The following is a 24,813-nucleotide window of genomic DNA, read 5'->3' on the forward strand; positions in this document are numbered from 1 at the left end:
TGTAAGGAAAAATGTGAAATAGAACTGAAGATGCACATCAAACCATGAACAAGGTTGGATGATTATATCACAAATTCACTGGCTGCTAAGAAAACAGAAATGCAGGAGGAACTCAGCCAGTCAAGCAGCGTCTAAGGAAAGGTAAAACCAGTTATAATTTCAGGTCGTAGACGCTTCACCAGAACTGAGAAAAAGGCTACTTTGGCAAAATAACAAGCTTGGGTGGGCATCTTGGTTAGCATGAACCAGTCGGACCAAAGGGCCTGTTTATGTGCTATATAACTCTGTCTCGATAACTAAATGGGAAAGCAAGTTGGACCAAAGAAATCGTGGGAGGTAATGGATGAAACAAAGGGAATGCCCTCAAAAGGGTGAAATGATGTAGTCATTGAGTGGGGAGCCCACTGGCTACATCATTTCACCCCACTATATGTGTTAGTATTGTTGTGGAGATCGGGTGAGGCTTTATGGTCTGACCTACTGTGCTGTGCATGGATATACAAATGAAAGAAATAAGGATGAGAGGAGCGACAGTTACTAATTGCCAGTCCTGCTACAAACATTGAAAAAAAGATCAGCTTATCCTTCATGGGCTGATGGAGTCAGTCATGGTTTATGAATATTTTCAGGCCTTAGAGTGAAAAAGAAATCTGACTAGCTGGATTTCTCTGACGAAAGCCATCATGGTATCATTGAGATGTTGTAGCTATTCTTTGAAAAATAAATGCTTGTGTGAATTTTTCACAGTATGTTATCAATAATTGGTATAGTACATTATTGGTTCATTGTCCACTGAGTTCCTGTACGATTTAGGCACAGATGGGCCAGAATGAGATTGACACAGAGCATCTCTGATCCAATAAATAGTTTTAAAATATATGTATTGTTCAGTACTGCAGTGCCGGTAGAATAGTTATCTGAAAATATGCCTGTTATCATTTTCTGAAAACAGATAAGGGTAACCTTTCATTAGTATTGTGTTTCTCTCAAATTCCATTTGCATCACAGTCAGAGGCATAATGGAATTTAGTGGTCCGCAAAGTGAGAGAAGAAATTTAAATTTGCTTCGAATGTTTGTTCAGGAATTTAATGCTGAATTAGCATGTAGCTGGCATTCACATCTTCATAGATCAGCAGTCTTTTACCAATGTAGCCTCAGTTTGTAATAAAGATTCATTCTCAGTGACATGCCTACTGATAGTACCACTATTTCTGGTTTAATTAACACACCTTTTCAGATCCTTACTTACAGTGAAATCAGTCCTTGCAGTGTAATCTTGCAAAAAACATGTATCCTTTTCATGGTGAATTAAGCAATATAAAGCAGAGTTGGTAGTTAATATTATTTACAGTTGCACATATTAACCCATTGGCATTATCCTGTTCTACAACTCTTTCAAGTATTATCTTTTTTTCTGTGCAAAGTAGATTTAACAGCACAATGCTATAATATTCTTCCTCAAGTTTTTTCTCATTAACTTCCAACACACTGCCCAATGCTATGAGGCACCTGTAGAAGCAAAAATAAAAATTTATTCCTGGATTTACAGGTGAAGGGTGGATAGGAATTCAAAAATGTCCCATTACACCTTATCACGTATGTGTGCACTCCCCAGTCCACAAAACATTATGACTCATGCCTCCAGAGCAGATTAGTTTGCTTGATTATCTTCCTTGTTTGCTAAAAGTTATTACTTGAACAAGTGACCCGATAAATGAAGGTGGGACATGGCAAGATGCGAGAAAATGAGTTCTGCCAAGTTTTGCTCAGAAGAGGTGGCACTTGGATTTATAAATGGAACCAGTTTGTCATTCTTAAAAATATCAAACCTGTCCCCAGCAGATTTAATTTCCTCTGTGCCAGTTTTAGTCCACTGGTTATTGGATTCATGTCTGTGCTATTTTAACCCAGTCATGAATCTCTGTGCTTAAATAGTGCATTAAAATGTTGTATCGAATGTCACATAAACATACTATCCAGGCCAGTAAGAAGTATGTAGAGAGACTTTTAAACAAGTCTATGGCACACTTAACAATAATAAAATGGCGCTCGTGAAAATTTCCCTTTGATACCGACTGAAGAGCAGGCAATAGCTTTTGCCTTTATGTAATCAAATTAATTTGGAGGACTTCCATTTATAAGACCATAAGATACAGGAGCAGAATTAGGCCATTTGGCTCATTGAGTCTGCTCTGCCATTTCGTCATGGCTGATCCAATTTTCCTCTCAGCCCCAGTCTCCTACCTTCTCCCCATATCCCTTTATGCCCTGACTAATCAAGAATCTGATATTGAATATTCATATTGAATAAATATAATAATTTGGTGATATCACTGCAATCCACAAGAGATGGCTGTTTCATTCTCCATTCTTTAGTTCCTGCTTTCATTGTATCCACAGGGTAGCTTAGTGAAAGGTAAGTTGGAATAGATTGTGCTAAAGTATTCCAAAAGCTGATTTAATTTTCCTTATATTATTCACCGCCATCGCCCTATCTCTCTCTCCTCTGCCCATTAGCCACACATTCCTCCCAATAATTCCCCTCCCCATGTCCTTCCCTTTTATTCCATCGTTTACTGTCTCTTCCCCTATCAGATTCAATCTTCTTTAGCCCTTCATACTTCCACTTATCATCTACAGTACCAGTTTCTTACATCATCCCTATTCCCCTCCCCACTCACCTGCTGATCACCCCTCTAACCTGAATCCACTGTCACCTGCCCCAGCTCTCGTTAAACCTCTTCCAGCAACTTTTTTTATACTAGCCATCTCCCCTCTTTCTTTCCAGTCCTGATGAAAGGTCTGGACCTGAACCAGTAACTCTCTGTTTCCCTTCATATTGACTGAAAACTGAGCTAGTTTCCCTGCCTCATTGGCTGAGTTCCTGCAGTTCCTTTGTGTGTTGCTCCAGATTTCAAGCATCTGAAGTCTTTTGTGCCTCCTCTTGTGAGGTACTTGTATTTGAGCTTTTCTGTCTGCTTCTAAAACAATGTTTGAATTGGCACATAAGAATTTCAGTTCTGCCGTGAGTCCTCACGTTGGAACAAGTCTGCTCAATGGAAATTGTTTGGCAGCTCTTGCAAGATTTGCGCTGCTTCCTTGTGAGTTATATTGTAAAACAATTGGAATGATAAATCAGCCACAAAGCATTTACCATTTATTTTAAAACCCTTCACTGGTGAAAAGCTGGTGAGATTTGTGACGCATCACTGGTTATTTGTGTGACCATGAAAGCTGAACTGCCAACTGAATTATATGAGAATGCTTCTGTGGCTTTTCGTCTATATTCTCTTTCAGATTTTCTAACCTTGTAAATGTAAACAGAGCTAGTTTCTTTATCAGCCAAAGTCACACAGCACAAAATACGTGACTGTTGCCAGTCAAACTATGTTTTTTTTTGTCAAAATCTGGCAATCTGAAATGCCGGAACTTCACAGTAAGTCAGACTGTATCTGTGGAGGGAGAAACAAAGTTTGCATTTCAAAGTAATGATCTCATTGACCTGAAATGTTTAGTATTGCCTCTCTGTCCATGGATGCTGCCTGACCTGATGTGTGTTTCAAACCATTATTTTCTTGGTTGATTCACTTTCAACAAGTTCAAGTGCTGCTTTTCCTGTGTAACACACACACCAGGACTTACTCTCTCATATCTTCATGAGGCTCATCTTCAATGATGGGGGTATTTGATAAATCAGAATTGTCCACCAAATTAAACAAGCTAACAGATCTACATTCAATTAAGAGGGGAAGTCTATGAAACATGGCATCATTAAGATTTCATTCCCCACAAGTGCAAAGCTGATGACTGCCTATGACACACAATGATGGATTATATATCGGTACTATAGAAAGTGACATATGGGGATCCCAGCAAACACCGAAAGGCCTGGATAGAGTGGACATAGAGTGGATATTTCCATCAGGAGCAGAGTCTAGGATCAGAGGGCACATTAGAATAAAGGGGTATCCCTTTAAGGCTGAGATGAGGAATTTCTTTAGCGACAGGGTGGCAAATCTGTGAAATTCATTGCCACAGGGGTCTGTGGAGGCCAAGTCATTGTGTGTATTTTAAGACAGAGATTGATAGGTTGTTGATTGGTGAAGGGGGTTAAGGATTATAGGCAGAAATTAGGAAAATGAGTTTTAAAAAATCAGCCATGATTAAATGGTGGAGCAGACTTGATGGGCTGAAAGGCCTAATTCTGCTCCTATATCATGGTCTTATGGAAATAACAGGCATGGCAGTGTGGCAAGTTTATTCAGTGTCAATATTAACCTATGTTACTGTAATGGCCTCCTGTCAGGTACAAATGACAAATTTCTCTCTTCTGTGCCCTTGAGAAAGGAAATGGATTGATATGATTTGTTATTGTCAGAAACGGAAAACATAATGGCAATCATTCAAGGGTTATGAATTGTTGATAGTATTTTCCAAAATTTCCATTTTCCCTTCTGAACCCATTCCACAAAACTTTGACGAAAACTTTGTACAGAACCTTGGGTAATGCCTTGAGGTGGTTGTAGTAGGTTATGACTGAGACTTTAAGTGAAGGTTTCCACTGACCTTCATGTTGACTGCCCGCTTAGAGAGTCATGGGCACTTCTGAACTTTTGCAGACTTGAAACTTTTGCCCGCCAGTTTCCAAACAGCAGACATCAGCTGTTCCATATCACATTGCTGGCTGCAGATGGAAAGGTCTTCTATTCCTTGTCAATAGCATCTCAAGGAATGTTTCAAACAGGTTGTAAATAATTTAAAAAATTTTATAACCGTATTACAATTTAACATAAGAGTAATTTTACAGAACTACGAGATAAAGAAAAACTCAAATATATTTGTTTATTCCTATCACTCATGAGTTTTTCATTCTTTCTGTTGGAAGTTGGCTATTATTCCGTGGTGCCTCATATACTGAGCCTAAGCTCACCACTGGACTGAGCTGCTTGAACTTAGGTTGATGTATGGAGTCAATCACACTATTAACTTTTCCTGGTTCACTGGTATCAATTTATTCTCTGAATCTGATATAGCAAGGAATTAACCAGTGACAGGACCATGTATGATGCACAGTAGTCATTTGGGTGGACAGAATGAGATCAGCACACAAATCTGAATGGCAGCAAAGCTACATGCTCAGGCTTAGCTGGCTGTCCAAAGATATTAAGGATTCAGAATGTCACCAGCATACTGTTATATTATACATGCAGCAGAGAGAGATTGTCCTGCAAACAGCAAGGACAGAATCTATCTGTTTGGAATTCAGAAACAATAGTGAAGCGATTACATTACCAGGACTGCTCTGTCGACCGCCAACTTTAGAAGGAGATTGACCAAATAAGCAGGAAAACTAGAGTCACCACAAATATAATAATGGGAAACTTCAGCTATCTAAACGTATCCTCTTGAATGATCCCCACAGGATCCAATTTGACTTGCATCCTCTCCAATTCTATGGGCTCTGACATGGCTAGTTCAGTCGCATAGACTGTGCTTCTTACAGCAATCTGGACTGGTGTTGGGAAGAGGGGAGTGTTGATGAATGATTTGTGAAGTGGAGTACCCCTTCCACCACTTACTGTGTGTGGGATACTTCTGTCATCCTGATGCATGGGTTTAAGGTCCTCAAAGCCATTCAGGATGTTCCTTCTACACTTTTAATTCTCAGGGTTCAGTGGGGATGTTCCATTCCTTCAAGGTGAGAGACATTCAGCACAGGCTTGAACCTTTTCCTCTGTCTCCTTGCCAATTTTTTTCCATGATAGAATTCAAACCAGAGTGGCTGTTTCATGAATCTAGTGTCAGGCCCTGCAATGTATTTGAGTAAGTGGTATGAAGCCTCAGTACTGGTGATGTTAGCCTGAGAGATGACAGTGATTTTGGTTTATTTTTCATACTAGTGAACCTGGGAGATTTTGTGGAAATGTTGCTGCTGGTGTTTGTTCAATGTTTTGAGATGATTGACATAGATATCTCAGGCCCTTGAATTATATAGGAGAACAGGGATTAGAATTATATAGTAGTTTCAGAATTTGTGTGAAGTTTGAGGTCTTGATCTTCATCCTCCATTTCAAGCATACACTGTTGGGTAGTGTTTAATGATAGAGAAACAACAGGGGCAAAGTAGGTAAGGGGTTTTTGAATTATGTTGAGATTTAACTCTGAATCAATAACCGATTGTTATCAGTTAATCAATATCTGGATTATTGAAGAATAATCAATAGCTGGGACTGTTTTCCCAGAGCGAAGGAGGCTGACATACAGTACGACTTTCATAAAGGAATATAAAGTTATGAGGTGCATAGTTAAATTGGGTGGTACAGTCTTTTTCCCAGATTAGGACGGTTTAAAACGAGAGGGCATGGGTGTAAGGTGAGAGGGGCAAGATATAATGAGGATTTGAGAGGGATATTTTTTACACAGAGGTTGATGGGTATATGGAACAAGCTACCAGAGGAAGTGGTAGAGGTGCAATTACAATGTTTAAATAATATTTGGACTTGTACATGGATAGGAAAGGTTGTGAATCATATGAGCCAAACACGAACAAATGGGATATGCACAGATTATCATTTTGGTTGGCATGAATGAGTTAGGCTGAAGATCCTGTTTCTTTGCTGTGTTATCTATGAAAAGTTTTCTAGTCCAATGAAGTCAAAGGCATTGCTGGACTTGGTTCTACTAAAAATACGCCAGTAGAAGTGAACCACTGTCTGTGGGGAACATGGAGGAAGCGGTAATCATTATATCGTATGGTCCAGAGTAGCAATGGAAAAGGATAATGAGCACTCAAAGGGTAAAGTTAATTAGTGGGATGCAAATCGTTGTGGTCAGACTAAATCAGAAACAGAGCTTGACTGGTGATACTAATTGAATAATAAGAGCCTTTAAAATGGAGATGTTTCAACTGCAGCCTAAGTTCATTACAATTAGGGAAATAAAAACCAGCACTTCATGGATGACCAAAAGTATAAAGAATAAACTAAAGCAGAACAAAAGAACCTGTATGGGTGTTACATGAAAAGTAGACTGATTACAGTAAGTTCAGAGAGGAAGTATAAAGAAAAAGCTAATGAGGATGAATATACTGGCAAAAAGCACAAGAGGTTATCCCATTGAAAAATGAAAAGGAAATAAGTTAGAAGAGAAGAAGGCTTGAACAGAGACCAAAGAGGAAGTCTACTTATAGAAGCAGATAGCATGGCTGAGGTACCAAATGATTGTTCAAACTTCAAAACAGCATTTAGCCTGTTGAGTCAGTGACAACTCTCAGAGTGATCTTACTCTTTCGCTCATTTCACTGTAGTCTTTCTCTGTCTTGAATGCCCATCAATTTACAATACCCAGTTGGCTACCAACTGGGACATATTCAGGATATTGTAGACACCAGAACCCCTGGGGAAAGTCCACATGGTTGCAGGGAGAACTTATAAATGCAGATGTAAAGGGACAGTATATTGCTAATGGCAAGGTGCTTAACAGTATTGACGTACAGAGGATCCAAGTCCATAGTCACTGAAGTTGCTGCAGTTTGATAGATAAAGATAAATTGCATGCTTGCATTTATTTATTGAGAAACTGAGTTAAAAAGTCAGGAAATTATGTCGTAGAGTTACAAAACCTGGTTCAGTCGCATCTGAGTATTGCATTAGGATTCTGCTAGCTTCTCTATTGAAGTATATGGAGGCTTGGGAGAGGTGCAGAAGAGCTTTACCAGGATGTTGCCTGAATTAGAGGGCATGTGCTTTGCATTAGAAGTCATAAAGAGACTGTACAATCATTTTTTTTTCTCTCTGGGGCAGCAGTGACTGTGGGGAGACTTAATAGAAGCTTATAAGCTTATTGGAATTGAAATAGGAATTATTTTATTATTGTCACATATACAAAGCAAGTGTGAAAATTTGTCTTGCATAATGTTCATAGAAATACACAATGCATGAGTATTACAAGGGAAAACAATAACAGAATGCAGAATAAAGTGTAACAGCTGCAGAGAAAGTGCAATGTAGGTAGATGATAAGGTGCAACGTCACAGTGAGATAGATTGTTTGGTCAAGGGTCCATCTTAGCGAACTAGGGGGCTATTATCAGTCTTTTACCAACAAAGTAGAAGCTCTCCTTGAGCCTGGTGATACGTGCTTTCAGATTTTGGTATCTCCTGCCTGATGGAGATGGGGAGAAGTGAAAATGCCTGGGTGGCTGCTGCTTGCTTTATTGAGGCAGTAGAAGTATAGACAGAACCTTTGGAGAGGAAGCTGAGGGGCATAGATTGAGTGGACCACTGGCATTTTTCCTCAGGGCCAATATGTAATAATGGAGGGATGCATTTAAGATGAGAAGGGATAAGTTCAAAGGAGATATGTAGGGCAAGTTTTTACACAGAACAGTGGAGTGTGCTGCTAGGGGTGGTAGTGGAGGCAAATATAGTAGAGGTATTTAAGAAACACACATAAAAGTTGCTGGTGAACACAGCGGGCCAGGCAGCATCTCAAGGAAGAGGTACAGTCGATATTTCGGGCCGAGACCCTTCATCTGGACCTGCAGATTTCCTCGTGTTAGAGGTATTTAAGGGTCTCTTAGGTAGGCACATGAATGCGCAGAGAATTGAGAAATTATGGACATTGTGTGGGTAGAAGGGATTAGTTTTAGTTATAAGTTTGGCACAACATCATGGGCCTAAGGGCCTATTCCTGTGCTGTACGGTTCTATGTTCTAAATAATTCAGGTCATTATTCACCTAAAAAGAAAATCTGCAGGAATCTTATCAAAAGATGGTGTTGAAATTCTAGAGGTATTGAAAATCGCTGTGCAAGCAATACTTGAAAGGCAACGTGGATAACTAACCTGGTCCAGATGGATGCATCCAAGCTCAGTGGGAAAAATAAATAATTGCAGCTAACCTGGCTGAGGTTTCCCAGTGTGCATGGCCAGAAAATTGATGAAGTTATGGATGATCTGTGTGAATGGCATGCAGAACAAAGGTTTTTTTTTACTGTATCTCCATACGTGTGACAGTAATAAATCAATTATCGATATGATACAGGGAAGAAGTATGTTGCAGAGTGAGTAGTTGGGGTCTGGAGTGCACAGCTAAGGTGGTTGATGAAGGCAGGTTCACTGATGGCACTCAAAGAGGGTGAGAAGTATCTAAAAGTGAGGAATGTGCAGGGCTGTCGGATGAGGACCATGGCCAAGATTGGCTGTGCTATTCTTATGAATCACTTATAAGAGGTCAAATTTTCCATGCTGCAATATTGTATGATTGCTGTAATACTTAAATCATGTGGAAAGACTTAAAGATAATTAACAAAAAAAACAACATTTTTGAAACTATTGTATAAAATTGAAAATGCTGTTAAAATGCTTTAAAGCAATTAAATTGATTAAAGTAAGTTCAACTTATTGAAAAATATTGTAAATTATGTAAAGTGCATCCTTGCATCATGTAGACATTTCTCATCATTTAAGTAGCTGGTCCCTTCTAAACTGAGGTAGATGAAGCAAGCAGATTCTCCCAGCAGAGTGGCCAGGAGCTGCAGAGAGTTTGTACCCATTTGCTGGAGTCTGTGAGAAGTACAACATCAGGAAATGGTGACAAAGCTCCTCCAGACTTCTGCTTGCTCACACACGTCCTCAAGTCAGTGGCACTTATAGAGCTCATGGAATTACACAGCATGGAAGACAGGCCTTTCAGCCCAACTGGTCCTTATTGACGAGGATGCCCCATTCAAGCAAGTTCCATTTGTCATCATTTGGCCCATGAACTCCCCCCTCTCACCTTAAACCTAGTTCTTGATTCCTCAGACTTGTGAAAGTGAGTGGGTGTGTTCACCCTCTTAGTGATCATCTCCTCAGCTAAGAAATATGGGCAGTTCCATGCGTCGCTTTTACGCTGCAAGTTAAACACCCTTTATTTGCAAATGCAGAATAGTGTATGTCCAGATTTATACCTTTGACCAGCAGGTTCCAGCCACCCAGCCAACACTCTCTACATTTGAGAGTGCTGAATCACTGAAGCATTTCCCTCGAAGTTATTACTGGCCTATCGTAGGTTCCATCCTGTAACGGGAACCGCTTTGGTAAAATTATTCAGCATCAATCATCTCATTCTGCAGATCATCACAACTATTTAGATGCAGAACTGGGATAATAAATCAATGCTAAATTGTGCTTCGGTTCTTTAGTATCTCCTGTTCTGGAGGGTGGGCTTTGCTTGATCAAATATTCGACATAGGCTGAGTGTGAGTTTATGTCAATATAAAGTGATTGAGATATTTAATTCTCTTACTCTGCTGCAAAGGGAATTTATTTTATGTCACTCCCCATTGGTCTGTGAAGAATAAATTATAACCTCAACAGCTCAACAAACGCTTCACCAGATTGTAATGTGACCTTCTTTTCTCAACCCTTTAAACATGTGGATGGGTTGGTTTATAAATGGTGTACTTGTCCAAAGATTCATTTGATTCGAATATACCCTGGACTTTATTCCTCATCCATAACCTTTAGATTCCCCTGTGTCTGGTGCCAGATCGGTGCTGTATGGTTGGGCAGCTGAAGTAGTTTCCAACCTGTGACAGTGGTAAACACAGAATGAAAAGATGGATGTTCACTTGCCCCTCCAGCTTTAACATAACCTTGTATCAAACTGCCCAGTAGCTATTTGCTGCATGGCACTGTAGGAAATCATATTGAAGGCTTGCATGCTGCCACTTACAAGATGCCTGCAGGATAGCAACATAATGTGACCATAGAGAAACAGATTTTAAGGTTACATTTGTTCAGCCTCATAGCCCTCATCCAGCCCTGGGGTGGGGTGATGGTGCAGCTCATCAGCATCCCACTTTATTTCAAATCTGGTGAATATAATTACACAGAGTTAATGTCCAAGAAAAGCACAACACTCTGCAAGACTTAAAAGAGCGAAAATATTCACATTACATACACTTTCAATTATGACAATACTTAAGAAAATCACTTGATCATCACTTCTGTTTGCTTAATGTCAGTCAATTCTTTATCTTGGTTCAAACATTTTTCCTATTTCATGATGATTTCAGATTATAAACATCTATTTTGTGTTGCAATGCTGATTGCAATCTCGCCAGCTGTCTGCCTTACATTCCACTTCCCACATTGTTGTTGTCATTCCTGTGTCGGGTTGTTTGTTGTAGAAACGGTGGTCTACTTGAATCACATTCTGATACAGATCAGATTTTGCATCAGGAATTCCGGTCGTTCTTTAATTTTAATGAAATTAAAATTATGCAATGCAGATATCCAACATCCCAGTATTCTGCCCCAGAGAGTGGCAGTGGAAGTATGGATTAAGCTTTGGAAGCACCATCAATGTTTTGAACTGTATATCGGCATGATGGTTATTGTGGAGCAAAGTTGTCCTTCTTGTGTTTTGTTCCTTATTCTTTGGTTGTGCAATCCATAGCTTAGAATCATAGAGTCATACTGAGTGGAAATGGGTCCTCCAGTCTAACTGGTGCATGCCAAGTCTTCCACCTCAGCTCGTCATATTTGCCTGTGTTTGTACCATCTCTCTCTCAACCTTTCCTGTACAAGTACCTCTTAAGTGTTGTCAGTGTACCAACCTTAACCACTTTTTCTGGCAGCTCATTCTATATCCTCTGTGTGAAGGTAGCTCTCAGGTTTCTCTTAAATCTCTCCCCTCTCTCCTTAAACTTTAAACTTTAGTCTTGGTTCTCGAACCCTGGGAAAAAGACTGTGTACATTGACCCTAACAATATCTCTCATGCTTTTACATATTTCTGTAAGATCATCCCTCATCCTCCTAATCTCCGATGGAAGCAGTCTCAATGTGCTGAGTCAGTCTCCATAACTCTGACACTCAAGTGCCATCAACATTCAAGTAAATCTTCTTTACACTCTTTCCAGTTTAATGGCATTTCTTCTGCAGCAGGATGACCAATTTTTGTCACTTCAGCCTTTGATGTATACTGAAGGATCAATCTGAACATCTCGAGAGCACCTCATTCACCACGCCCACAGCCCATCAAACACTCAAGTTGTGATCAAGTCAAGTGAAGGCGAGCATATTAGCTTCTGAACAAGTAGGATGAGACAAGTACAATGAAAAACCTAACTGCAGCAACACCACAGGCATGTAAATTAGACGTCAGACAAAATGTAAACTGCACATAAATTATACATAAAACAGAAGAGACAGAAGACTGCAGAAGCAAGACTTTGGTGCAAATGAAGTAGAGGCAAGTCCATATTAGTGCAGGAGGTAGTCCATAGTGTTCGGCTGCTGAGACGGGGTTAGGGTTGTGTTGGTCGGTTTAAGAACCTAAAAGTTGGAGGAAAATGTTGCTAAACCTGATGGTGTGGGTCTTGAAGCTCCTGTACCTGCGCACCTCATGGTGACAGTAGTAGTGAGAAGTGAGAAGAGGGTGTGACCTGGAATGTTGGGATCCCAGACGATAGTATCCACCTTCTTGAGGCAATGCTTCCAACCGATGCTGTCAATGTCGAGTTCCAAGGCTCGTCAGAGGATCTGAACGTGTACACCATGGTTGTCATAGACTTCATAAAAAGAGTTGTAGATGAGTATGTCGCCGCAAAATTATTCAGAGTCTTCCCTAACCAAGAGCCCTGGATGAACCATAAGATCCGCAACCTGATGAGGGCTGAACTGTGGTGCTGTGGTCTGGTGACCAAGTCAATTTCAAGATGTCCAGGTACGAACTCTAGAAAGCCATCTCATATGCAAAGTCACAATTCTGGACTAAACATGAATCACTGAAGAATGCTCGACAGCTATGGCAGGGCTTGAATGCTTTCACCTCCAACAAAGTGAAACCAAGTGACAATGAGGCTTACTCCCAGATGAATTCAATGCCTTTTATGCTCATTTTGACCATCAAATCATGAACTCCCAGAGCTCCTGATGATCATGTGATTTCAGTCTCTGAGACTGACTTGACAGCATCCTTCAGGAAGGTGAACCCATGGAAAGCATCCACCCCAATCAGGTTACTGGCCGAGTACTGAAGACCTGTGCTGATCAACTGGGTGAAATCTTCACCAATAGCTCTTTGGTAGTCTGAGGTATCCACTGCTTCAAACAGAACATGGTAACCTGCCCCAGTGATTATCGTCAGTAGCACTTACATCCACTGTGATGAAGCAACTTAGATCTACTCCAATTAGCTTACCGCCACAACAGGTCAACAGCAGATGCCATTCACTCAATGCTGGAACATCTGGATAGTGAAGATGCATACATCATCAAAGTTGCTGGTGAACGCAGCTGCTGTGTTCTCCAGCAACTCTGCTGTGTTCACCAGTAACTTTGATGTGTGTTGCTTGAATTTCCAGCATCTGCAGAATTCCTCATGTATGCATATATCATGATGCTCTTCATTGACTACAGCTGAGCATTCAATACTACCATCTCCTCAAAACTAATCAATAAGCTTCAATTCCTTGGCCTTAATACCTCCTTGTGCAAATGGATCCTCAATTTCCTCACTTGCAGACCCCAGTTAGTTCAGATTGGCAATAATATATCCTCCACACTCTCCCTCAGCACAGATGCACCACAAGGCTGTGTGCTTAGCCCCCTGCTCTACTCACTTTATATTTATTACTTTGAGGGTAATCATTGCTCCATAGTCATATTTAAATTTACCATTGTCATTAACCGACTCAAGGATTGTGACAAATCAACATGTAGGAAGCTGATTGAAAATCTGGCTGAGTGGAGCCACAACAACAACCTCTCACTCAATGTCAGCAAGACCAAGGAGCTGATTATTACTTTAGGAGGAAACTGTTGGTCCAAGAGCCAGTCCTCATCTGGGGATCAAAGGTGGAGAGGGTCATCAACTTTAAGTTCCTTGGTGTCGTCATTTCAGAGGATCTGACCTGGGCCCACCATGTGTGTGGCATTACGAAGAAATCACGGCAGAGCCAGAGATAACTCGTGGGTGTTTAGTTTTATTTTTGCTTTAGCGAGACGTGCACATATGATGTGGTGGTGTATTGGCATATGCCGTTCACGTACTTTTACAGGTAATCCGTAATAAATTGTTTACAAAACAAGAATGCTTAATCAACAATATATTTACAATATTACTGAAATGTTTCTGAAATATTAAATACACAACACGCTTCTCTGATTAGCTTCAACTCAATATAGAATACATCTCAACTTACACACACACACATGCATGCACACACACACACAAACACACACACACACACACAGAGTGATCGATAAGTCTGTGGCCTAAAGTAGAAGGAGTCAATTTTAAAAAACCTGGCATATTTATTTTTCAACATAGTCCCCTCCTACATGTGCACACTGAGTCCAGTGGTCGTGGAGCATACAGATCTCTTCTTTGTAGAAGTGGTTCCACAGCAGGGATGATTGATATGTTCGTGACCTAAGGTAGAAGGAGATGAGTTATTAACTTCAAACTTTCTGCATCAACACTGGAAGAGTTGAATTGCACGTGCATTTAACGAGAGCATCTTGGACCTCCAGGTGGTCCACATCAGGGGTGATTGATAAGTTTGTGGCCCAAGGTAGAAGGAGATGAGTTATACAGCTCTTGTTATGTGCACATGCGGTTCAAATCTTTGAGTGAAAATGCAGAAGGTTTGAAGTTAATAACTCACCTCCTTCTACCTTAGGCCACAAACTTATCAATCACCTCTGCTGTGGACCACTTTCTAGCGGTCCAAGATGCCAGCTCTACAAAGAAGGGATCTGTATGCTCCACGACCACTGGACTAAGTGTGTAAATGTAGGAAAAATAAATGTGCTAGGTTTTCTAAAATTGACTACTTCTACCGTAGGCCATGAACTTATCAATCACCCTGTGTGTGTGTGTGTGTGTGTGTGTGTGTGTGTGTGTGTGTGTACATATATATATATATACATACACACACACACATACACATCTACACACACAATATACTATAAAAAGTAATATAACTATTATATAGACATCCACAGTGTGGTAGATTTTAAATTGTTCCACTCAGACCTAAAGATTTAATTGCTGTGGAGGGTTTCTTACTCTTGTGCGATAACATCTTTCCAGACCGGGGGTGTCCCTCTGCTGGGCAGGTGAGACTTGTGGCTGTGAAGTATTATCAGCTTTTGGGGCCTCCTCCATGGTGGTTATAGGAGTTGACTCTGGGACTGCAGGAAGCAGTTCTGACATCTCTGGACACATTTCTTCTGAATGTATTGGCATCATTCACTTGGATTAAGAAGATAACAACATAAAAATCAGAAAAAAATGTTTTCAAGTCTAAACTAGAATTCTGAGACTCACATATTTTCCCACTTTTCCTTCCCTCTATGATGTTCCATGTCTTCACCTCTCAGTACACAGACTGTGATCCACAGACTGAGCTGTTACGCTTCTGGTGTGTCTTGTGATGCCTTCACTGATTTCATTGGCTGTTCTCCATGTTTGCTTGGTTGGTTGATATCCAACTAGATGCTGGGTTTTCCATTCATTAACTTTTCAGCATGCGTAACTCCTGTTGTGCAGTGTGATGTTATTTAGTATCTCAGACTGCTGCTACAAGTCAGTGGTTCACGTGAAATTTGATTGTACTTTTTGTCAAAGACCCTTCCCATCACAGATGTTCTCTCTTTCTCCCCCTTCCCTCAACCTTTAAAACATGCACCAGCAAAGCTCAAGAACAGCTTCCATCCTTCTATTATAAGATTATTGCATGGACCTCTTGTCTGATAAAGATGAACATTTGACCTCACAGTCTACCTCTGCATAGCCTAGCACTCTTCACTTGCTCTGTAACTGTGAATGCGACACGATATTCTGCATTCTGTTACTGCTTTTCCCTCTGTACTGCCTCGATGTACTTAAGTTGTGATATGATCTGCATGAATGGCATGCTAAACAAAGTTACTGTGTCTCAGTGTGGCACACATCCGTCAATGTGAAAAAATTGTTTTACAAATCAAAGACACATGGTCAATGGCATCATTGCAAAAATACATAAATCGAGCCTGGAGTGTGTAAAACCAGGAAAGCCTGTCTTCTGAAATATAAATAAATAATCTTCCCTTGTATGAAAAAACATTTGTTTTTTTAAGCTTTACATTTCACTGGTGCAGAGCCTGATATCTCCTTTAACTATTCTGGTTGCAATTAGAATGCCATCCTGATTGCAAAAGGAAACTCATCCCCTGCTGCTTTGTATCCATTGCTGTTTGGAATTTTGTACCTTAAGGTAGCTTTGTATATCAATACAGCTTCTAGTGAGTGTCCACAGTCAAATAGTGTTGATTCTTTTCATTGATACTGAACTGGGCCTGAACCTGGGGCAGATCCCGTTTAATGAAGGCATTTGGTCTTGCTGACCCTTGAGATATTGGCTCACCATCAATCATTATCTAAAGGTCACTGTTTAATCTCTAGAGTGCCCAGTAATATTATCAACCTTAGATACAGGATTGCTTGGTACCATTTCCACTGAGAAGGTGTGTTTCATACAATTGTTCAGAGCATTTGTATCTTGACTTTTATTTCAATGATGTTGAGGTTCTGGGGGAAAAAAATCTATCTTTTCAAAGTGGGAGTAATTTTAATACATGACACAATTTCTAAGGAGTTTCAACTTTAAAGATGCACTGCCTTTTTACAGCCATTGTTTGGTGAGCTACCTGTTTAAATTTACAATGCCCAATTCATCCATTCAAGATGTCAGAATTTGTCATTGAAACGTCAGTTATAATCGATACCTGTACCCAGCTGGAAGCCCGAGAAGAGTTTATTCATCATGTACGCTAGGAAAGCATTAGATCCTTCTTTTAAAATGCTTATGTTCCTATATTTAAGAAATGGACTAATGGGGCTATTTTTATCATGGAAAATAGTTTCCTTTCTTACCTTTCTGGTATGGTGAGAGTGGTGTTGATATCTAAAACTCCCATAGATGTAGTGTGACACATTCTGATTGAACCAATTTGGAGAGAAACATTTGAGTTTTTGTCTGTTCCAGCAGGGAATCCTGGGAAAACCAGTGCTTGTGCTGAAAAATATCAGGTCTGCAAATACAGCTAAACATGCAGATCTTCCAAGACATTGGTCACCTGGTTCCTTATTGAGTATTTGCAACCTTCATTGTCCTTGCTGATCCCTGTTTGGACTTTGTTGGTCTGTCTGTATGGCGAATCCAGCATGGCACAAGCATCACTGATGTATTTCTTGACTAGTCTTCCTCACGCTGATGAGAGCTGAATACAAAATCTCAATCCCTATTCCTTGAGTGTTTACATTCTTAGAAAAAAGCAAAAGATGCTGTTGAGTGTAGATAGGTTTTAGAGCTCAGCAGGAAGATGAATTGCACTTCAGGCAAGGTTTACAATTGGGAGAAAGAAATGTTCTTTCTTTGTTCATTGTTTCTTTAACTCGGTCATTACGGGCCTCAGTTGAATAATAGACTAGCAAGCCACACTTCAGCAGTATTACCCAAGTAGAACAACGTACCAGCTCCCCAAGAACATAAGAATATGAAGGCAGGAGTAGGCCACCAGGCTCCTCCTAGCTTGCCCCATCAGTTAATACGATCATGGCTGATCTATCCCTGGCTTCATCTTCTCTTCCAAACCAATTCCCTGTGGCCCTCAATTCCCTGATCCTTCAGAAGTTCTGAGCTTCCACAAAGTTCTGGGGAGGAAAATTCCAGAGGCTTAACTGTTCTCTGTGAAACCACATTTCTAGCCCCCTCCCCGCCCCGTATTAAATAATAGCGGCCTTGTAAGAGTGAACCTCGATTAAGGCTGTTGGAAGGCAGTGGTGTACCTGAAAAAAAACCATAATCAAATAAAGTCACAGGTGATCAGTGACACATCCCATGTTTCAACAGGTAAACCATGGTGAGTTGAAAATAAAAAAAGTCATGCATATCTGGAAGACCTGGGATGGTACAACAGTGGAGGTACTTTGCATTGATTCTTTAGGCAATTAGGGAAGGAAAAAATATACTGAATTCAAATCCTGTGCAACACTCAAACCGTGAATTGAGAATGAAACACCATCTAGACCTGTTGTTCCATGTGATCGAGCAACCTTAGAGATCTAAACTGCAAACATTCTGAAACATTAGTGAGCGACAATAGTCACAGCAAAACTGCTGGTTGGTGGTTGGTACAGTCTGATTCATTGGCGTAAGGTTGTCTCTTCGCTTTTCCTTCCCATTCTATTCCCTTCGAAGTTTTGAATCTCCTAGTCTACCTCTTTGTGGATCATATACTTTATTTGTCTACCTGCATTGCACTTTCTCGGTAATTGTAACACTGTGCTGTGCGTTCTGTTATGTTTGATATAATTATGTCTGGCATGATGTGTATAGGTGACAAACAAAGCAGATGTTTTTCACTGTATCTTGGTATATGTAACTATAATAGACCAATACTATTCCCTGCAGAGGATGAATTATACAGGTGGTAGATTTCCAGCAGCAGTGGAATGATGTGCTGAAAGGACTGGGGGCTAACATACCTAACAGGATATTTTTGTAGGTGACTAAAAGGATGGGAGGAGGTATGAATCGAGGCTGAGGTAACTTGTACTTTATTGTGACTTGTACAGTGGTATATCTGCCAATAAAATTAGACAGTTTAATTAAACATTTCAAAACACTCGTGACTGATGTCTATTTTAATTTCCTTATTTCCTTAAACTTGACTTGAAACAATGAAACTGTAAAACATAACACAGTACATTATTGATGGAATAAATCAGGTTTCAAAACATGAATTGATTTTTTTTTATTTCCTCACTTGACCTGAATGTTCTAGAAGGAAAAAAAAAATTCTAAACCATTTCAATAAACTGAACAAAGAATTTGAGAGCAACTTTAACCCTGCCATATACTCCAATTTTAAAGTGATTTTGCATTTTCTAAATCTGAGGATGCCAAAAAGTGACACCCTTCAACTCAATGGTAAATGACAAGAATAGCACCTCTCACCCGAACAACAGTATTCCTATTGCTCAAGGAACATTGCTGCCTCTGAAGGTAACATCTTCAGTGGCAGTCATTACACCTTGCGTTCAATCCTGACTTCTCGTGTGGTCTGTGTAGAGTCTGCGTGTTCTGCCGTGACTGCATTGGTTTTCTCTAGGTGCTCCTGTTTCTTCCCTCATTCCAAAACTGTGTAAGTTGGCAGGTTAATTGGCTGCTGTTAACTGCCCCGACTGCATATTTCAGGTAAAGAATTGGGGTAAATTGATGAGACTGGGAAGAATTAAAAAATGGGATGAATACAGTATCAGATTAGTGTAAATGCGTTGACAAAAACTCTGTGGGCTGAGGGATCCGTTCCTGTAGCTGTCCATGATTCCATGATAAACCGTTTTAATGAATAAAGAGAGGAAATTTGTAGAGAAGGGCGAGAGGGTCTGAGTTAGAGAGGCAAGTTGGGTAGGCTAGGACTTTATTCCTTGGAATATAGGAGACTGAGGGATAATCTTATAGAGGTGTATAAAATCATGAGGGACATAGATACGGTAAATGCACACAGTTTTTAAACCAGAGAAAAGAAACCGAAAACAGGTAGGCAAATTTGACAGGTGAAGAGGGAAATATTTGAAAGGAGCCTTAGGAACAACTTGTTCATGCATTGAGTGGTATGTATATGGAACAAGGTGCCAGTGAAGTGTAGAAGAAGGAGGTGTCACCATTTAAAGGTATGCAAAATAATAAGGGGAATAAACAGACTGTGTGCATTGAGGGCAAAGTTTTAAGGTGAGAGGTGCAACATTTATAAGGGGCCTGAAGGGCAACTTTTTCATTCACAGGTTTGTGTGTATATGGAATAAGGTGCTGGAGAAAGTAGTTGAGGCAGGTACAATAATGGCATTTAGAAGGCTCATATGGCCAGATTTGGGAACAGCTTCTTTCCGACTGTGATAAGACTACTGAATGGATCCTGACCCGGATCTGGGCTGTACCCTCCAAATATCCGGACCTGCCTCTCGGTTTTTTTGCACTACCTTACTTTCCCTTTTCTATTTTCTATTTATGATTTATAATTTAAATTTTTACTATTTACTATCAATTTGTACTCTAGAGAGCGCGAAGCGCAGAATCAAATATCGCTGTGATGATTGTACGCTGTAGTATCAATTGCTTGGTTACAATAAAGTAAAGTAAAAAATATTTGGACAAGTGCATGATAGGGGAAGTATGGACAGATATGATCTAAACACAGACAAATGGGAATAATTTAGATGAACATCTTGGTCTGAGTGAACCAATTGTTCCAAAGGTTCTGTTTCCAGTCTGTGTGTTATATTTTGACTATAAATTTGAAGTCTGAAAGTAAGCTTTGGCTATGGTTCTTGTTGTGCGTTTAATATTTCAAGAGTATTTGAGTAATTTTGTAATTATATTGTTTGATTAAGCATTCTTGTTCATTTAAATAATTCATTACAGGTTTTTATGTAAAAATAAGTGAATTGCAAATGTCATGACACTACCACGTGATTATGTGTGCGCCTCGCTTAAAGTAAAAATGTGAAGCATGCGGTTTATCCCAGCTCCTGGTTTTTGCTTTAAATTTGTTTTTATGTTTTGGAGTTACAAAACATAACAGTGGTGATAAGGCAGTTTTAAATGAACCTGAGAGGACTACCTACTTGCTGAAGCACCGTGAGATGTTCGAGTTTAAAAAAAGCACAGTGAGAAATGAACAAGTAATAAACTGTGTAGTACATGCTTCTTTTAAGGGGAAAAGCATAATTGAGTTTAAAAGGAGGCAGAAAAACAGACAAAATTCATGGGTTCCTAAACAGTGAGTACCAAGTGCTAATAGTCATAAATTTTTCAAAAAGCGCAGAAATAGCTGGCTACATCGGAAAGATTGACACATTCGATTGCACAAAAGATAACTTGATATTGTACACTGAGCAAATTGAGCAGTAATTTGAAGCAAATGAAATAGCCAATGAGAAGCAAGTGGCAGTTTTGCTGAGTGCATTGGATTTAAAGGTATACAGGTTGCTGAGCAGCCTAACTGCTTAAACCAAACAAGCTGAAGTGAGCAACACACATCAAAGTTGCTGGTGAACGCAGCAGGCCAGGCAGCATCTCTAGGAAGAGGTGCAGTCGACATTTCAGGCCGAGACCCTTCGTCAGGACTAACTGAAGGAAGAGTGAGTAAGAGATTTGAAAGTTGGAGGGGGAGAGGGAGATCCAATATGATAGGAGAAGACAGGAGGGGGAGGGATGGAGCCAAGAGCTGGACAGGTGATAGGCAAAAGGGATACGAGAGGATCATGGGACAGGAGGTCCGGGAAGAAAGACAAGGGTGGGGGGGAACCCAGAGGATGGGCAAGGGGTATATTCAGAGGGACAGAGGGAGAAAAAGGAGAGTGAAAGAAAGAATGTGTGTATAAAAGTAAGTAACAGATGGGGTACGAGGGGGAGGTTCCGCTAATGCCCCACCTCCGCCTCGTACCCCATCTGTTACTTACTTTTATACACACCTTCTTTCTCTTACTCTCCTTTTTCTCCCTCTGTCCCTCTGAATATACCTCTTGCCCATCCTCTGGGTTCCCCCCCCCCACCCCCCGCCGCCCTTGTCTTTCTTCCCGGACCTCCTGTCCCATGGTCCTCTCGTATCCCTTTTGCCAATCACCTGTCCAGCTCTTGGCTCCATCCCTCCCCCTCCTGTCTTCTACTATCATTTTGGATCTCCCCCTCCCCCTCCAACTTTCAAATCTCTTACTCACTCTTCCTTCAGTTAGTCCTGACGAAGGGTCTTGGCCTGAAATGTCGACTGCACCTCTTCCTAGAGATGCTGCCTGGCCTGCTGCGTTCACCAGCAACTTCGATGTGTGTTGCTTGAATTTCCAGCACCTGCAGAATTCCTGTTTGAAGCTGAAGTGAGTATTGCTGATATCATGAAAGCAATGCAGGAACATTCAGAACTGAAGCTATTGTTGAATGCAGAATGTGTTACATTCATAAGTGGAATCAAAAGGTAGAGGAGTTAATTTGAGAGTGCCTGGCTGAATTGAAGAGATGGTCTGAGCATGCCCACTTTGGTGATAGGCTTACTGATGCATTGAGAGATTGTTTAGTTCGTGGAATCTTAAAAGAAAGCAATCAAAAACAGCTCCTAACAGAAGCATAATTTGTATTTAAAAGAGCAGTTGAAATAGCTGCATCAATGAAAACAGCAGACAGAGATACAATTGAGTTGTAGTCAGGAATGAAAGTGAGCGTAAACAAAATTGCAGCATCCAGGTGGAAGCCTGAGCGGCTGAACAAATTGTACTACCGTTGTGGGCAGGGGCTCACCTACACCAGAACAATGCAGGATTGAAAGCAAAACTTACAGAATAAACAACAAAGTAGGACTCATTTCAAGAGCATGTTGGGCAGACAAAAATAAATGGACTGCACAGGGAAGTGAAAAGATAAAAAATCAAGTTGCAGTTTTAGAAAGATCACTAATCTGCATGCTGTGGATGAAATATCTGATAATGATGAGCATGATGCAGAACTGAATAGCCTTAAAATTTACAAAGTGAAAACTAACAATAGACAAGCATAATAGCTTACAACAGAAATAAATGGCAAATTACTTAAAAATGGAATTGGACACTGGCTTGGCTGTTTCAGTTATTCCACCAAGTGAGTTTGAACGGCATTTCAAAGATACTGAACTGAAGCCTGCAGATATCCACCTCAGAAATTATACTGGATAAAAGATAACTGTGGGAAAGACATTTGTAACAGGAATGTACAACAACCAACTAGCCACATTGGGCTTGCATGTGGTAAAAATAGGAGGGCCAGCCATGTGGCACCATGATTGGCTGAGACAACTATAACTTGATTGGAGATCCATCCGCGATTTGCATGCCACATTCCCTCTAATAAAAGTCAACTGAAAGCAACTTAAGAAGGGTACTGGGTGATACCACAGCAGTTTTCAAGGATGGCATTAGAAAACTCAAACATATCAAAGATAAAATAGTGTTAAATGAGAATTCCACACCCAGACAAAGCCAACTTGGTTCCTTGTACCATCCATAATGAAGTAACCAGTGAGCAAGCTTGCATTGAGACTGAAGGAATTCTTTCCAAGGTTGAGTGGAGCCCATGGACAATGCCAGTGTTCCCTGTAGTCAAGAAGAATGGGTCTGTTGGGAGCTGTGGTGATTTTAAGGTCACTAACAACCCAGTATTGAAAGTAGATCAATACCCTCTGCCCAGGATAGAGGATATCATTGCAAACCTTTCTGGAGGAAAACACGTGAGTAAAGTGGACTTAACTGAGGCCTTCCTATAGATGGAGATGGAAGATGATGAAATGGCAGAGCAGGCTCAGTGGGGTGAAGAGCCTAATTCTGCTCCTATGTCTTATAGTCTAAAAGTCCAAAGTGTTTCTCACCGTGAACACGCACAAAGGGCTTTATCACTCTAATAGGTTTATTTTTGAAGTAGCATCTGCACCTGCACTCTCGCAGAAAGCTATGGACCAGAAAGCTATGAGTCCACACACTCAGAGATACCTGGATGACATCATTGTTACTGGTAAGGATGACAAGGGACATCCTCAAACACTCAAGACAGCGTTAAAAAAATTAGAAGATTATGGGCTCAGAGCACAATGTGACAACTGTGAATACTTTAAACTTACCATCACTTACTGTTGTGACACCATTGACACACAAGGATTATACAAGTATGCTGGGAAAGTTCAAGTAGTAGTCATGCTCCAAAGACAAGAGATGTGTCACAGTTGTGGCCCTATTCAGGAGATATAAGACCATAAGATATAGGAGCAGAAGGAGACCATTCAGCCCATCGAGTCTGCTCTGCTGTTCAATCATGGGCTGATCCAATTCTTCTAGTCATCCCCATTCCCTTGCCTTCTCCCCATACCCTTTGATGCCCTGGCTAATCAAGAACCTATCTATCTCTCCCTTAAATACACCCAATGACCTGACCTCCACAGTAGCTCGTGGCAACAACTTCCACAGATTTGCCACCCTCTGACTAAAGTAATTTCTCTGCATCTCTGTTCTAAATGGACGTCGTTCAGTCCTGAAGTCGTGCCCTCTTGTCCTAGACTCTTCTACCATGGGAAATAACTTTGCCATACCTAATTTTACCGTTTGGAATGTTTCTGTGAATCTCCCCTTATTCTCCTGAACTCCAGGGAATGCAGCCCAACAGCTGCCCAATGTTCCTCATACCATAACCCTTTCATTCCTGAAATCATTCTCGTGAATCTTCTCTGGACCTTCTTCAATGTTAGTATATCCTTTCTAAAATACGGAGCCCAAAAATGCACATAATACTCCCAAGTCTGGTCTCAAGAGTGCCTTATAGACCCTCAACATCACATTCCAGCTCTTATATTCTATGTCTCTGGAAATGAATGCCAAAATTGCATTCACTTTCTTTACCACCGACTCAACCTGGAGGTTAACCCTTAGGGTATCCTGCACAAGGACTCCCAAGTTCCTTTGCATTTCTGCATTTTGAATTCTCTCCGCATCTAAATAATAGTTTGCCCATTTATTTCTTCCACTAAAGTGCATGACCATACACCTTCCAACATTTTATTTCATTTGCCATTTCTTTGCTCATTCCCCTAAACCATCTAAGTCTTTCTGCAGGCTCTGTTTTCTCAACGGTACCAGCTCCTTCACCTATCTTTGTATCATCGGCAAATTTAGCCACAAATGCATTAACCAAATTATTGACATACGTCTTAAGAAGCAATGGTCCCAACACCAACCCCTGTGGAACTCCACTGGTAACCA

General features: G+C 40.5%; 1 protein-coding gene and 1 long non-coding RNA gene across 14 annotated transcripts in view; one reads left to right on the forward strand and one right to left on the reverse strand.

The window, feature by feature from the left end:
* Nucleotides 1-24,813, forward strand: part of LOC134347072 (receptor-type tyrosine-protein phosphatase delta-like) — a 2,469,925-nt gene that overhangs the window by 2,052,282 nt on the left and 392,830 nt on the right. The window lies entirely within an intron of this gene.
* LOC134346315 (uncharacterized) lies at nt 14,193-15,369 on the reverse strand. The gene is made up of 3 exons (XR_010017901.1): nt 15,325-15,369; nt 15,064-15,249; nt 14,193-14,424 (listed from the first exon to the last, which is right to left on the reverse strand). It is a non-coding gene; the product is annotated as an uncharacterized LOC134346315 (long non-coding RNA).

The sequence above is a fragment of the Mobula hypostoma genome, chromosome 5 (assembly GCF_963921235.1).
Source record: "Mobula hypostoma chromosome 5, sMobHyp1.1, whole genome shotgun sequence".
In the NCBI taxonomy this organism is placed as follows: Eukaryota; Metazoa; Chordata; class Chondrichthyes; order Myliobatiformes; family Myliobatidae; genus Mobula; species Mobula hypostoma.